Source organism: Halichoerus grypus, chromosome 1 (genome assembly GCF_964656455.1).
Source record: "Halichoerus grypus chromosome 1, mHalGry1.hap1.1, whole genome shotgun sequence".
Taxonomy (NCBI): Eukaryota; Metazoa; Chordata; class Mammalia; order Carnivora; family Phocidae; genus Halichoerus; species Halichoerus grypus.
The window spans coordinates 77663139-77677890 of record NC_135712.1 but is presented as its reverse complement, the minus strand read 5'-3'; the positions used below and the strand labels follow the sequence as shown (position 1 = coordinate 77677890).

At 42.5% G+C, this 14752-nt stretch overlaps 1 protein-coding gene across 5 annotated transcripts in view; it reads left to right on the top strand.

Annotated features, from left to right (window-relative positions):
* Positions 1 to 14752, top strand: part of LPP (LIM domain containing preferred translocation partner in lipoma) — a 654872-nt gene that overhangs the window by 170978 nt on the left and 469142 nt on the right. The window lies entirely within an intron of this gene.

The following is a 14752-nucleotide window of genomic DNA, read 5'->3' as shown; positions in this document are numbered from 1 at the left end:
AGCCTTTATCTTTTCAATGCCTTTCATTTCCTCAGAAGTACAACTCATGGGGGTCAAACTGGGATTGGATCCCAAGTCTTTCTGCTCACAGAGTCCATGTTCTTTTCATTAAGCCATGATGTCTCAGTCGAGAGGCATGCCGGGCTGTGCGTCTGAGAACTCCCCATTCCCCCATCTTGCGGATGTTTCCACACTGGCTGTTTTACTCCGTTACTCAATTCCTAGAGGGGAAGAATTAAAAAAAAAAAGGGAAAAAGGCAAAAAGCTTGAGTTGAAAGCCAGGATCCTGCAGCTTAATCAGTTATTTTCGTGTTTTAATGAGGGTGACTATTGTGAAATAAGTAATTATTAATTACTCAAAACTAATGAAATATTTTAGTTTCCTTGCTAAAAAAGCATATGGAAGCTAAAAGAAAGCATATGGGTGTTTTTCGGGAAGCATATTGGTGAATGGACAAATTACAGTGGTGCCAATATGCCTTTGCTGTCTGGCTAGGGCCATCACTATGTGTGCTGGCATCCGAGTCCCCGTGTATTTGAAGAGATTTTTTAAAATTTCCATCAGATGTGTGCCTTAGGTTGCCTCTGGAGCTACACAGCTCTGTCTCATAATTCTTCTGCCGTGATTTCACCCTGACCTTGCTGGTTGAGTGCCGCTCGGTACACAGCCGTTGCCGTAGGTGGCTGCCATGCTCCTCTTTCCCAGATGGCTCCCATCCTCCGCTGGACACTCAGTGGGTCTGCCCCACCGATGGCTGCGGGTTGAGGCTGTCCATCTGACGGTTGTCCACAGTGGTAGAGACAGTATCCTTTTAGACAGCAGAACGGGATGCGCTTGCTCCCCTGGGGAGCCTGCATGAGACCCTGGGCTGGCCACTGACGCTCTGCACGGCAGGTTCCCTCCTTGTGAGGCTGGAATGATAATGCCCACGGGCACATGCCCAGTGTGTGGTCCGCACCCTTTGCTCCTCTCCTTTCCTCTCTGTCTCTTCCCTCTTGCTCCGTATTTAGTCAGTCTGGGAAATAGCTTGATGGATTTGGAGGTGGTTGGAGGGATTGCACACTTCTAGACTTGGAATGATCAGGGGCAGCATGATATGTTTGAGAAGGTACTTGGCCAAGTGTCAGAAAACGGAGGTTGCAGACCAGCCTGACTTAATAAGCATTTACTTGGCACCTACCAAGCAGGGTGGGTTGCTAAGAAATCGAAGAAGGGAGGTGGCAGGGATGTAGAGGTGAGTTTGAGTTTGAGTTTGAGTCCCGGCCAACCGAGCTCAGTAGTTATGCCCTGTGAGTGAGAGAATTTGAGGAACTCTTTCTACCTGGGGGTTTCTTTTAGAAACTGTATTGGAACTGGCTTTGGAAGACGGCCTTATGGACTTTGATGGGATGTTACAGGAAGTGGAGGGGGAAATCGCTGGCAGGCCAGAATCAGCCTCAGGCAAGACCCAGAAGCAGGTGACTACCAGCCATGTCCAGAGAACTGGAAATGGCTAACAGAAATATCCAGTTGAGAGAAATCTCGTCTTTTCTGGACTCAGTCTACTCAATTGCAAAACGTTAGCTTTGGACAAGATGGTTGTCAAGAAGCTTCAACTCCAACTGGAATTCTGTAAAATCTCCTATCCCACAGCCAGATAAGCCATTCAGCTCAACCCTGCCAGGTAATTGTGATCGTGGGACAGGGCCCAGGGCCCATGTGTCCTGTTCCTTTCCTACTACCCCATGTAGCATCATGATGAGGGGTGGATGGCATGATTATTATTATGCCGGCCTTTAATGCATAAAACACAGAATGTTAAAATGATCTGAGACATAAAACAAATAAGACATTTAACCATCCAAGATACCGATAACCCTTCTCCCGCAGAGGGCCAACCCTATAGAATGCCAGCTCCCTCCATTTTGCCTGTGTGGGCCTTGCTGTTCTGCCTGAAGGACCAGCTCAAAGCCCTCCTCCTAGGGAAGCCTCTTTCTGTACCCCTTGGCTCTGAAATACGGTCTTAGCCTTGGACTTTGTTTTATAATGAAACTTTATTTTGATTGCTGTCTTTTCCTGTTTCCTCACACCCTTCCCCTGCCCCTCCTGCACACATAGTATACGGGTTCTGAATCTAAAGACTATTTTCTGCTTCTCTGAATCCCCGTTAGCTCCCAGCCATGCCCTAGACATGCTGTTCAATAAAGAAGCACGTAACTATATTCTTCAACTATTTTCCCCTGCTCCCTGTTGCTTGCGTTTAAGATGGATATGAGCCTTATACGTATAGGCTTAGAGAATTGCAGAACTGGAAAGGGACTTAACAGCTGTCTAGAGCCCTCTCCCTGGGGAGAAATGACTGACCATACTTTACCTGCCAGTTCGTAGCAGGTCTGAGAATGGCGTCCCCGTCTGACCAAGCAGTAGAGGGACGGTTGTGGTCAGACTTCCTGCTGACCACTCAGGCCTTGGCTGGGTTCCTCCTTTCCCTGAGGGCCACAGCAATCAAGGTGTTACCCATGGCACTGCTCTGTGAAACAGAGGGAAGCAAGCACACATTTATTGGGTATCTGTTATGTGACAGGCCCCATGACAGGTGTGTTCACAGAGTTTAGCTTGGTCAGTCAGTCGTAAGCTAGAATTTGCCCTCTGCGTGAGGGAGACGGCTTGTAAACAGGGTATTTAGCAGAAGCCCTTCCTTAGAAGCTCTGATGAGCATACTATAGTAGATGGGCGCTTAGCTCCCAGGACATGGGCGCAGAGCTCTGCAAAGTTGCACACCCGACTGTTTTAAGGGTCACTGACTGTGAAGACAAGTGTAATAAGCAAGCCGATGTTGTGATCAAGACTGAGGTGGGCGGACCTGTGTTCTCCCCAGTATACAGCCGAGTCTTGGGAGAACCGGACTCGAGTGCCTCCCAAGTGAGCATTTGTTGTATTGGCTTGTACTTGCTCTTATTACATCTCTCTCCCTCCTTTCCCCACGCCTCCAGCCCACCGACTGTAAATTTCTCTCCCCTGTTCATTTTTCTTGTCCCCGCCTCTCCTTCTCCCTCGACCTAACCCTGGGTGGCCTAAAGTTCTCAGGGCTCTCGGGTGGCAGAGTCCTCTGCGCTGGACTGTGAAAATGCTGGCAGGGAAGACGAGACACAAATCTGTTAAATACATAGTAAAAATAGCTTATGATCTCTGGGAGTTGGTATTAAGCAAGACGATATTAACGAGGTTTGAGCGCTGCGCTGAAATGTGGCAGCTGTGCAGGCATATTGGCTGCTTTTCCTCCCTACCTCTGGCAGCTTGTGCGCAGTGTTGCCATGACAGTCCTCGGGCTCTGTTTAGATCAGCTATTTTCTGAAGGAGCCCCTGACCTTCCCCACAGTAGAAACCGTCGATGTGGTCATGGCAGTGCCTCTTCAGAAGTGGTGTGACTGGTGAGCCCCAGTTGTCACTTAGAAACTATTGGAAGGGCATCTCAGCTCCTTCCACAGTTTGGCTATTGCGGACATTGCCGCTATGAATATTGGGGTGCATATGGCCCTTCTTTTCACTACATCTGTGTCTTTCAGGTAAATACCCAGTAGTGCAATTGCTGGGTCATAGGGTAGCTCTATTTTTAATTTTCTGAGGAACCTCTGCACTGTTTTCCAGAGTGGCTGCACCAGCTTGCATTCCCACCAACAGTGTAAGAGGGTTCCCCTTTCTCCACAACCTCTCCAACATTTGTTGTTTCCTGCCTTGTCCATTTTTGCCATTCTAACTGGTGTAAGGTGGTATCTCAGTGTGGTTTTGATTTGGATTTCCCTGATGGCTAATGATGATGAACATTTTTTCATGTGTCTGTTAGCCATTTGTATGTCTTCTTTGGAGAAGTGTCTGTTCATGTCTTCTGCCCATTTTTTGACTTGATTATTTGTTTTTTGGGTGTCAAGTTTGAGAAGTTCTTTATAGATCTTGGGTACCAGCCCTTTATCTGTAGTGTCATTTGCAAATATCTTCTCCCATTCTGTGGGTTGCCTCTTTGTTTTGTTGACGGTTTCCTTTGCTGTGCAGAAGCTTTTTATCTTGATGAAGTCCCAAAAGTTCATTTTTGCTTTTGTTTCACTAGCCTTTGGAGATGTATCTTGAAAGAAGTTGCTGTGGCCGATGTCAAAGAGGTTACTGCCTATGTTCTCCTCTAGGATATTGATGGATTCTTGTCTCACATTGAGGTCTTTCATCCGTTTTGAGTTTATCTTTGTGTATGGTGTAAGAGAATGGTCAAGTTTCATTCTTCTGCATGTAGCTGTCCAATTTTCCCAGCACCATTTATTGAAGAGACTGTCTTTTTTGCATTGCATATTTTTTCCTGCTTTGTCAAAGATTATTTGACCATAGAGTTGAGGGTCCATTTCTGGGCTCTCGATTCTGTTCCCTTGGTCTATATGTCTGTTTTTGTGTCAGTACCATGCTGTCTTAGTGATCACTGCTTTGTAATAGAGCTTGAAATCAGGCAATGTGATGCCCCCAGCTTTGTTTTTCTTCTTCAACATTTCCTTGGTGATTCGGGGCCCTTCAACAGATGAATGGATAAAGAAGATGTGGTCCATATATACAATGGAATATTACTCAGCCACCAGAAAGGATGAATACCCAACTTTTACATCAACATGGATGGGACTGGAGGAGATTATGCTAAGTGAAATAAGTCAGGCAGAGAAAGTCAATTATACAGTTTCACTTATTTGTGGAACATAAGAAATAGCATGGAGGACATTAGGAGAAGGGAGGGAAAAATGAAGGGGGGGAAATCAGAGGGGGAGATGAACCATGAGAGACTATGGACTCTGAGAAACAAATTGAGGGTTTTAGAGGGGAGGGGGGTGGGAGGATGAGTTAGCCCAGTGATGGGTATTAAGGAGGGCATGTACTGCATGGAGCACTGGGGGTTGTACGAAAACAATGAATCGTGGATCACCACATCAAAAACTAACGATGTACTGTATGGTGACTAACATAACATAATAAAATAAAATTAAAAAAAAAAGAAGCTACTGGAAGCTATAGGTCAGGATGCAGACATGGAACATTGGGGAGTAGGACAGGCTTTTAAATATCCTCTCCTCATGCGCTGGGTGAGAACACGAAGGCCCATCGAGCAGTGACTTGCTCAAGGTCACAGAGTTAAAGCAGAGATGAGGCTGGGGTGGGAACTCAGGTCTCCTGATTTCCACCCGGTTCCAACTGTGCCGCAGTTACCCTGCCTGAGGGCCCCTTGCAGCCCAGGAGGCTGTGGATGGAGATGAGCCAGGCCTGGGGACGTCGCGGTCTCTAGGAATGGGTAGGGGAGGTGAACAGGGAGAGGGACTCAGTGCAGAGGAAGGGATGAGGACGTGACGGGGAGTTACGGATAGCTGGGAGCCGATCAGTGCCCACAGTGATTGTCAGGTGCCATGCAGCTCTGCCCATCGGCAGAGACTCTTCCTATCCCATGCCACAGATGAGGTTATTGAGAAGTAGATGCTTAAAGGGGCAGGGGAAAAATGTCATGTTCTCTGTTGCTCTGAACCCTTTCCTGACCTCATGTAGGACCTCACATAAGACTATCATAAGAGCCACCGTCAGCACCATCCTTTCTTGGCGGGTTCCTTATTATATAGTGTTAAGTATTCTTCAGATAGTTCATATATGAGATGTTGACTCCTCCACAAGATTGCAGGGCCCTAGGGGATAGAAGGGATTTTTCTCCCTTTCTTTTTTCCTCCTTCCTCCTCTCCCTCCTTTCCTCCCTCCCTGCTGCCTTTCAAACATGGCATCTGGCATAGACCTAAATCACATATCATGAGCATACAGTAAATTTTGGTTGAGTTGAACTTGGTTGAATTTAGATGGCCTCTTAAAATATTTTTAGTTGACAATGAAAGTTGGCAGATTATGATTTTGGGGAACAGTGTTCTCACCAGTTTGGATTCTGTATGATTTCTCCTACGTTCTTAATTTCCATAAAATCCAGTATGCTGTCCAGTATTATCATCATTCTACAGTGAAGAAATGAGTCAAGTGGCCTGCTCAAGTTCACTTCAAAATGGTGAGATTTGATTTGTGTCCAGGTCTTCTGTTTTTAAATAATACAATGTTACTTCTATTCTTCACCACTACTTGTGGGAGGATGGCTATTCCATAGGCAGTGGTTCATCCTTTTCTCGAGGAGTTTCCAACCTTTTAAGGTTGTAACCTACTTCTTAAGAGTTTGGGAAAATAGTTATGAGGCCTCAGGTTCAAATAGTGATTTGTTATAATGCTTTGGACAACACTTTAGCTTTTCTTTTTTTTTTTTCCAGTAAGCCAAGGAAAAAGTGTATTTTTATATTCTTTAATTTGTTTAATTTGAGATAAACTTCAGAATAGAGTGTAAGAATTGGTAAACTTTTAATAAATTTGGATACATCCAGGATAGAGGGATAAAAGGCTGTCTGCCCTAAATGAATTGACTAATTTATCTAAGAACAAAATTAGACTACTGTTGGTTACAAAGGAAGGATGTAAGAATTTTTGAATGTTGCAGTTAAAGCCTAGATTTTAGTTGATATTGTTTTGTGGGTTCCTCTCAACATTTGCCATATTCAGTAGATGGTATGCATTCCGCTTTCCTAACTCTGTAGGATTTGGATGAGTTTGATTGATAACATTCTACATCCTTTGAGAAAAACCATAAATGTGGAACAGTCTTCTTTTTTATATATGTGTTCAGGAAGGACACCATTGCCTAATTTAATTTTCAGAACAGAGGCAAAGCTTATTTGTAGTGTATGGTATCTTAGATATCTTAGATATCTATGTATCTATCTATAATAGATTATATATATTATACTATATATATATCTCACATTATAATATATGATATATATCTATAATATATATATATGGATATATATAGACATACTATATATATATAATATCTATATCTATATCTATATCTATATATCTCATGTTTCCTTTTTTGTATCTAAGTTTCCAGGTTTTTACGGAGGAGGATGAGTTGAATAGTAATGGCATAATGTCCAGAGAGAAAGTTGAATGTATAAGACAAATATGTTTGTAAATCTATCTCTGGAGAGAGAGAGAGAGAGAGTGAGAGAGAGAGAGTGTGCGATTAGCTTCTGGTCTTTTTATAAAGTTGTCTGTACTTTGAAAGTATGTAATAACTTTGGAACTATCAAGCGAAAAATTGAAATTTAAACTTGGATATTCAGGGAGATGAATATTTTACCTTTTGTTTTAGAGTTGTAGGTAAAATTGAAAAGTTAGAAAATTGTTTTGTTTGGTGTTAGGTGGAAATCAAACACTATATTTTCTTTGAGAAGAAAGTTTGTCTGGGGTATTTTGAGTATTCTTGCAATCATTCTAAACTGTTTGGCCCTGATGGGTGCCTATACTTTAATTCAATTCAATCAGTTTATTCTAACAATGGCTAAGAGAATATGTTATTTACAATAAATAATGCACTCTGAATAAAATAAAGGAAAAGAGAAAAGAACAGAGCAGAACTTTGTGCCTTTCTTGTATGTTTGAAGCAGTTTACCTTGCTTTAGAATTGCGTATGTGTCTGTTTCTCTAAGTAGATTGGAAGCGACCTGAAGATAGGAGAAGTGGTTCCTATGTGTTTGTGACAATGATTTTGTGAATTCAGGTGCAGTAAATTAAAACAACTCTTATCACATCCTTTGCTTGGAGTTGACAGGCTTCTTTGGAATCTCTTTAGAAGTCATCCTATTATTCTTGAAATCCCTCTGCTTCATTCACTTTCTGTGGAATGAAGAAACATTGTCCATCTGCCTACTTAACATGAGAAATGGGTAGCCTGTTTATACACTGGCCCAAACTGTTACTGTAAGAAAAGGTTTCATATATTTCAAAATGTTACAGAGCTAGGAAAAATATACACATGTAATATATAGAGTGCATATATATGTACATATATATATGATCTGTTCCTTGTCACAATATTTAACCCAACATGCTATTTACGGTAATGAATCAAAATGTCAGTTTTTTAAAAATATGAAGTGTCAAAGTGTTCCCACATTGCAGGAAAGTTTGATGTGACAGTTTGTTAATCATGTGACTATTATATCAAATGTGTCTCACAATGTTTTTGCTCAGTGTTCTCTCTTATAGGCTCCTCACACTTTTTTTAGTGATTTCCTAGTTCAAGTTACTAACCCAAGGAGCACATTCAGGTTACGTGTCTCCCACACCTCACAAATGCTCTGTTTTTCTGTACTTAAAACTGAATGGATTTCACATGATTTTTGAGTGGTTTGATTTTGTGCCTGACACATTTATGTATAGTGGCTAAAAAAAAAAAAAAAATTCCCCTACTGTAATTTTGTTGTTTTCACTGCAGAATCATTACTTGAAACTTTAACATGGAATGGATGTTTTGTGTTTCCACAACTTGGGATCCCCAAGGTATAATTTAGGTGTCCTTATTTGCTATTGACCACTCTTTAGCCTTGGGTGCATTTTTAAATTTTGTTTGGCACAGTGATTATACCAACTTCTTCATCCTATTAAAAGGGTAGAAATCATAGATCATAAATGTTTTGTATTTTGGAAAAGGCAGTATGTTTTCTGTCAGGGGAATTTACGGCTGTGCTACTTGGTAGCTCTCTGTCCATGGGCTGCTCTTAATTGTTGGGCCTCAGTTTCCTCCGAAGAATTGTTAAGGTTGAAATTAGATCAGATCAGTAAATTTTTAATCTATGCTTCGTGGAGCCCTGGGGTCCTGAGTGGATATGTGGCCTCGGATCCTGGGGTACAGGGCAAGCAGTGAGGACCCTGGGTCTTTCTACCTGAGTAGTGTATTCTTGGATTTGTTTTAATTTAGTTTTATAAGCTATTTCATTTAAGTAAAAGATTCCATTGCTTAAATAACCAGTTTGCCTACCTGTTGGCACTCACCCTACTGGATGGATCTAGAGTTGGCATTCTTTGACTCTGTGGCTCATTTCTTGAGAGTTTTCAGCGGGCAAGCATGCCATCAGATCTTAGCTAATCTGACCTCGGGTTCCACTTGTGCATCCAGGAGGCCTGCATAGAAGTCCTTTCAATGGCCAAGGGTTCTCCATACTGAGATTCAAGGCAAGGGGCACTAACTGAGATCACATCTGTGTCTGAATTTAGTCCTTACATCTTTGTAGTCTTAATAAACTTACTTTCCAATTCAGCAGATTTTCGGATAGCAAAGACCACGATGTACAACAAGTCTTGGCAGAGGAAGGGACAGAAGTTTTGCAGGTATTTTGTCTGCTTCTGTTCAAGGATGTGAATGTTACTCTTTAAGCTAGAGAGTTGCAGCTAGTTTGGGGAGGAGGGTGTACATCCACAACTTGAATTTTTAATTTATCCATGACTTTGCCCTCCCTTCCACCCCATTTATATGCAGTCACCACCACCTGGATCTACTGTTCAGGGCATGTTCCTGTGTATATTCTCCAGAATAGTGTGGCTGGAGAATACAAAGTTGTGAATTAGCAAATCAAGGCAGAAACTGTAAGAATGACAAATGATTGAGGCATATGACTTAGTAACACTATAGAAAAGCCTTTAAGTATGAGCATAATAAAATCAAATTGGAGAGAATATTTCTCACAGATAAAAAACAAAACAAAACAAAACAAAACAAACATCCTAAAGATGGCAGGGAAGATGAATGTCTATTTTGCAAGATGCAAAAGCATCATTTTCAAAGTTCCTCAGGAATCAAATTGTGGAATTAGTTCGATTTAAGTCTTTTAATAGCTGGAATCCTGAAGGGAGAGAATGGTCAAGTCTCCAGTTCTGTACATGACAGTTTCTTATAGTGAAATGCCCCTCTGGTAATAAATCTCATAAAAACGGTGTGAGTCCAGAAGCAGCAGCTGAGTGCCAAGACAGAATGTTCTTTTATTGAGTCACATATCAGCCACGGGGGATGCACCTGGGTTTATTTGGATGAGGGGAGGGATGACCCAAAACGCATGTGTAGGATAATTAAGAAAAACCCCAGAGTGATTCCTGGTTCATTACCTGAAGAAACTGGTGAGATTAGGCAAAATGTTCTAAACAAATGTTGAGTTCTGGAAATAACCGTTTCAAATCAAGCAGGAAGCATTCTGTGCACACGTTTCGTCAACATGGACTACTGTAAGGGATTGTTGGGGTGGAGGGAGATGACATGAGGATGAACCAAAATTAAAAGCACTCATCTATCTTGTTTGTTTAGGTATCTTACTTTTTCATGTACTCCTTTCTGCCTCCTTTTTCTCTTGCTAGAGTGTAAGGACCTTGAGTTCGGAGCCTTGTCTGTCGTTTCCCAGTTGCCTAGAGTCATGCCTGGCTCATTTATGAGCTCGATAAATATTTACTGAATGGATGAGCAATACTGAAAGATAGCATTATGGAGGGAAGAAACATGACAGAAGTCTGGAAAATTCTGACCTGGCCACTTCTAAGCTCCCTGGGACTTTTACTTAATGCTTATTGAGTTAGGCATTATTCTGAGCACTTAGCACCATTAACTCACTCAATCCTCATAACCACTCTCTGAGGAAAGTATTGTTATTCTTACCATTTCACAGAGGAAAAATTGAGAACTGGGGACTTCACACAATTAGCTCCAGGTCATATGTTCATAAAAGGCAAAGCCAGGAGTTGAACTCAGATGGTCTGGCTCTAGAAGCTGCTCTCTTAACCACTAAGCTATATGGTCTCAGCGCTGTGAGTGTAATTAGACCTGCCTGTTCTGCCTCCCAGCATGTTGGGAGGCTGAAACAAGATGAGAGGCGTGAAGTATTAGGGAAGGGGTGAACCAACGGGCAAAGATGAGACAGTTCACAGGTAGCTATGATTTAAAGTAGAAAGTAGAACCTTGGCAAGAAAGTTCAGAGAAGAAAAAAGAACCACTACTTCCAACTGGGATGCAGGCAGGGGATTAAGGAAGTCTTTGTGGGGGAAGTGACATTTGGGTAAACCTTGAATGAATGGGATTTTGGTAAAGGGAGATGCTTTCTAAGTCAGTGGAACGAATCGAGATACCAGTGTGCACGTTGGTGGAACAGAAAGTGTTAGTTCATCACATGTTGATTAGGTTAGCAGATCTTGTGTGTGGAGGCATGGGGAAGGGAGGGGGCTTCTGAAGGGAGGGGAGAAAACACTGAGCAGGGTAGTGAATGGGAAGATGATCAAGCATCACAGAAAAACTTGAGCAGCTTCACATTCTTTCTGGGAGTTGACTATACGCAGATAGCTAATGCCTGCCTTCCCTATATCATGCTTTGAGTCATCGTTTTCTTATGCCTGGTCCATAAATGCTAGTCCGAGTTGATACCACTCTAAAAAGAGTGGTCACACAAGCCTGGCAAATGCCGCATACTCTGGCGCCCTCTTAGGTATTGACAATGTAGGTTAGCTTCTTTTAGGAAGCCCCGGGGGACAACAGTCAGCTTGCTTTCATTTGACTCTGGCACTTTGTTTTCTGCCTTCGAGCAACCCTAATTAACGTCCCCTAGGAGACGCCCTTTGGGAGACCCCCCAGCTAACCAGCTGGACTGATCCATTTTCTGACAGATCACCTAAGACTAGAGCCAGGTCCATTTTCAGGGCAGCCGAGAGTCCCATCTGAAAGAAGAAGTTAGAGCACTTTTGCCTGTAGAAATTACGTGTCATTTAGAAAGAAAGCTGTGCTCAAGATAAACTTGAGAACCTGCAGCCCCTCTGAAAAAGTAAGAGTGAGAAGCAGGAAGTGAAGGAGGCTTAGGTCTTGAAGTGGAATGTGCCTGAGTGTGTTGGTTACACCAACCACAGGAACTCCCCCAGCAGGCTGCCTTGTGAACATTTTTTTGAGACAACAGTGTCAATGTCAGTAGCTCCCCACCTAGCCCCAGAGAGGGCTCAGTGCCTAGTTCACACCCTCCATTGGCCTGACAGTGAAAGGGAGGCTGCATTGAGCGTCTCCTCTGTGCCAGACCCTACATCAGGAGCTGCCATGTAAAATGACCTCACTTAATCCCCTCAGCAATCCCACTGGGGCAGGATTGCGAATCTTTTCTTTTACAGATGAGGATGCTGAATCCCAGGGCGTCTCACTTGTGCTGAGTAGATCACGTTTTTTATCCCGGACCTTTGCCGTGTTCCTTTCCCTCGTCTGCCCCGGGGAGCTTGTGTTCCCCCGGGTTGTAGCTAAAAGAGGTTTTCTTCTGAAGAGTCTGAACCACGTGCGGCCTGTTGTCTTGAATTGCACGCCGATCTTGTTATTTATGTGTGCTTGCTTCCTCTCCAGATTCAGAACTTGGGTCTGAGTGACTGCAGAGCCCATGTGCTTCGTTGGCCCTGCTGGCCTGCGTTCGGCACTCTCTACAGTCGGACTTCAAAGGAAACTTTTCAGACCTAGTCCTTCGGGGGATGCTGCCTCTCCAGTCCATTGTTCTAGTTCTAGATCTGCTTTGCTGACTTAGTTTTGAGTGTTCTAGATTGTAGGCCTCCTTATTTTTAATGTCATTTCCCCACTCCTGGAACCCGCCTGTTACCTTCTTATTTATCCAGTTCCTGTTTTAGCTGTCAAGCACTACTTTTCAAATTTGGCACGCATTGGAATCACCTGGGATGATTCAGTTGATGTAAAGCTATATTATGTTAGAAATGTAGATTACACTTACTCTCAGACATTATGGTCCAGTAGATCTGAGAACACAGTGTGGGAGAATTTGTATTTCTGATGAGCTTCTGGATGATTCTGAAACTGTCAGTTTGTGGGCTCACTTTCATTAGCATGCCTTTTAAGTACAGTTCAAGACCCTGTTTTCCAGGAAATTTAACTATCTTAACCCAAAGTAGTTTCTTTTTTTCTCTGTCTTTGTCTCTTTCTGTTTCTTCTTCTTTTATATGTTCATGGAACCCATTTCATACTTTATCTGAATTAGGTAACTTTTCATTCATCTAAGTCTCAGGGGCTCCATTACTGACTTCTGGTGCCTTGTTAAACACTTTACAGGAGAGAGACCACGTTGTATAAATGAACACAACTCTGGGTAGGGTATCTTGAATCCTGAGTTCACATCTTGTCATCGCCTCCACGAGCTTTGTGTTTTGGGGACAAATCTTATCTTGTGGAATTGAGTTTCCTCATCTCTAAAATAATTATTCCATTTCCTCATGCTGCAGGAGCTCATAGAGAAGATCAAATAAGATAGTGATATATAAGTGCTTTACAAATACAATGATATTCACAGTAAATTATTGTTGGTGTTTTGTTTCATAGGGTTGACTCATTCACTTTATCATCAGTAGTGAAGCATGAAGGAAATACTGTTGTTTTCAATGAAATGTGGGCTGGAGGGTAGGGCTGATGGGATCCTGGGATTTCAAGAAAGCACTGTAGGTTCCTGGAAATCATTCTCGCACCTACGGTTGTGAGCCTGTGTTCAGGACAGAAAAGCAATGTACATTTATGCTGTACTTCTGTCTTTAGGTGGACTGGGACAACGATTATGAAAATTGTGTTCACGTTCTGAACTTATTATGTAAACTTGAGAAGAGCGATGAAATATTGATAGTGGTTGTGACTTATAGGGGTTTGTAGGGTGATTGCTCGTGGGTAAGTTGATAAATCCTTAAATTTCGGTTTTCTATAACAAGAATACCTAAAAAAGGAAGTAGTCTCTTCTCGGTTTTCTTAAGAAAGCTTATCCATCCCTTAAATGCCTGCTATGCAAAGCCTAGACCTGGCACTGAGGAATAGAAATATGGGTAAATGTAATTTCTTCTTTCACAGAGTTTATAATCCAGTGGGAGATCCAGACACATAAATAACCAGCTGTTTTACCAAGCAAAACGACGTAGGTGACAAAAGAGAGGTATAGGCAGCATGCTGTGGGAGCCTGGAGGAGGGTTTCAGTGCGTGTGGAATGGGGAGAAGCTTCCCGAAGGAGGTGCAAGTTGAGCACACCTTCAAGAACTGAAAGCATTTCAGTGAATGGACTTTTGGGTTGGAAGAAGCCAGACGAAGAGACAGTACGTTAGTGCTCTAGGCATTTCCTATCATGTTTTATCGCCAAGGCTATGGGAAAAGTATCAATGCATAGACACATGAGAACATTTTTAAAGCTCTCCTGCTGATTTTCTGGTCCAACTGACTATGCTTATTTTATTTCTTTTAGTACATGCGTCCCGTCCTTCTTTACACAATGTTGCAGGCTTGAGTTTTCTTTCCTGGTTATTCTCCTTTCTTTCTTGCAAAATTGGCTTACCCTCACTACCATACTCCTTCGGACCACCTCTTTCTCTTGTTCCCAAATACTTTAAAACCCCCTTCCATCTTTTACTCCCTAGATCTTGTTTTCATTGAGGCATGAACGGCAGCTTTTTTATTTTCCTGTATTGATTAGATTGATGTGTTTGCAATGTGAAGGCACTACTCTCTCTTCTCTGGGCTCTGGATCATCAAGTCCATAATGCCAAAGTTAAGTCAGTACTTCTATGTGTACAGTTCCTTTGCAGCCCTGAGGTGATAAGGGCACAGCGAAAGGAAGCAGGTTGTTAAAAGCTGTTGGAATGAAACATCAGGTGCGCGGCTTGTCTGAGAATGCAAGGTAGACTTTCCATTCTGTGGCTGGCATGTTAGCAGCTTTTGACGTTCGGAACCTTACATTCTGATACTTTTAATAATGTAATATAACTTTACATCAACTGAATCCAGGCAGTTTCACCATCCACTACATTATTAATTCCAGATGGGAAAATTCATTAGGGTTCAAA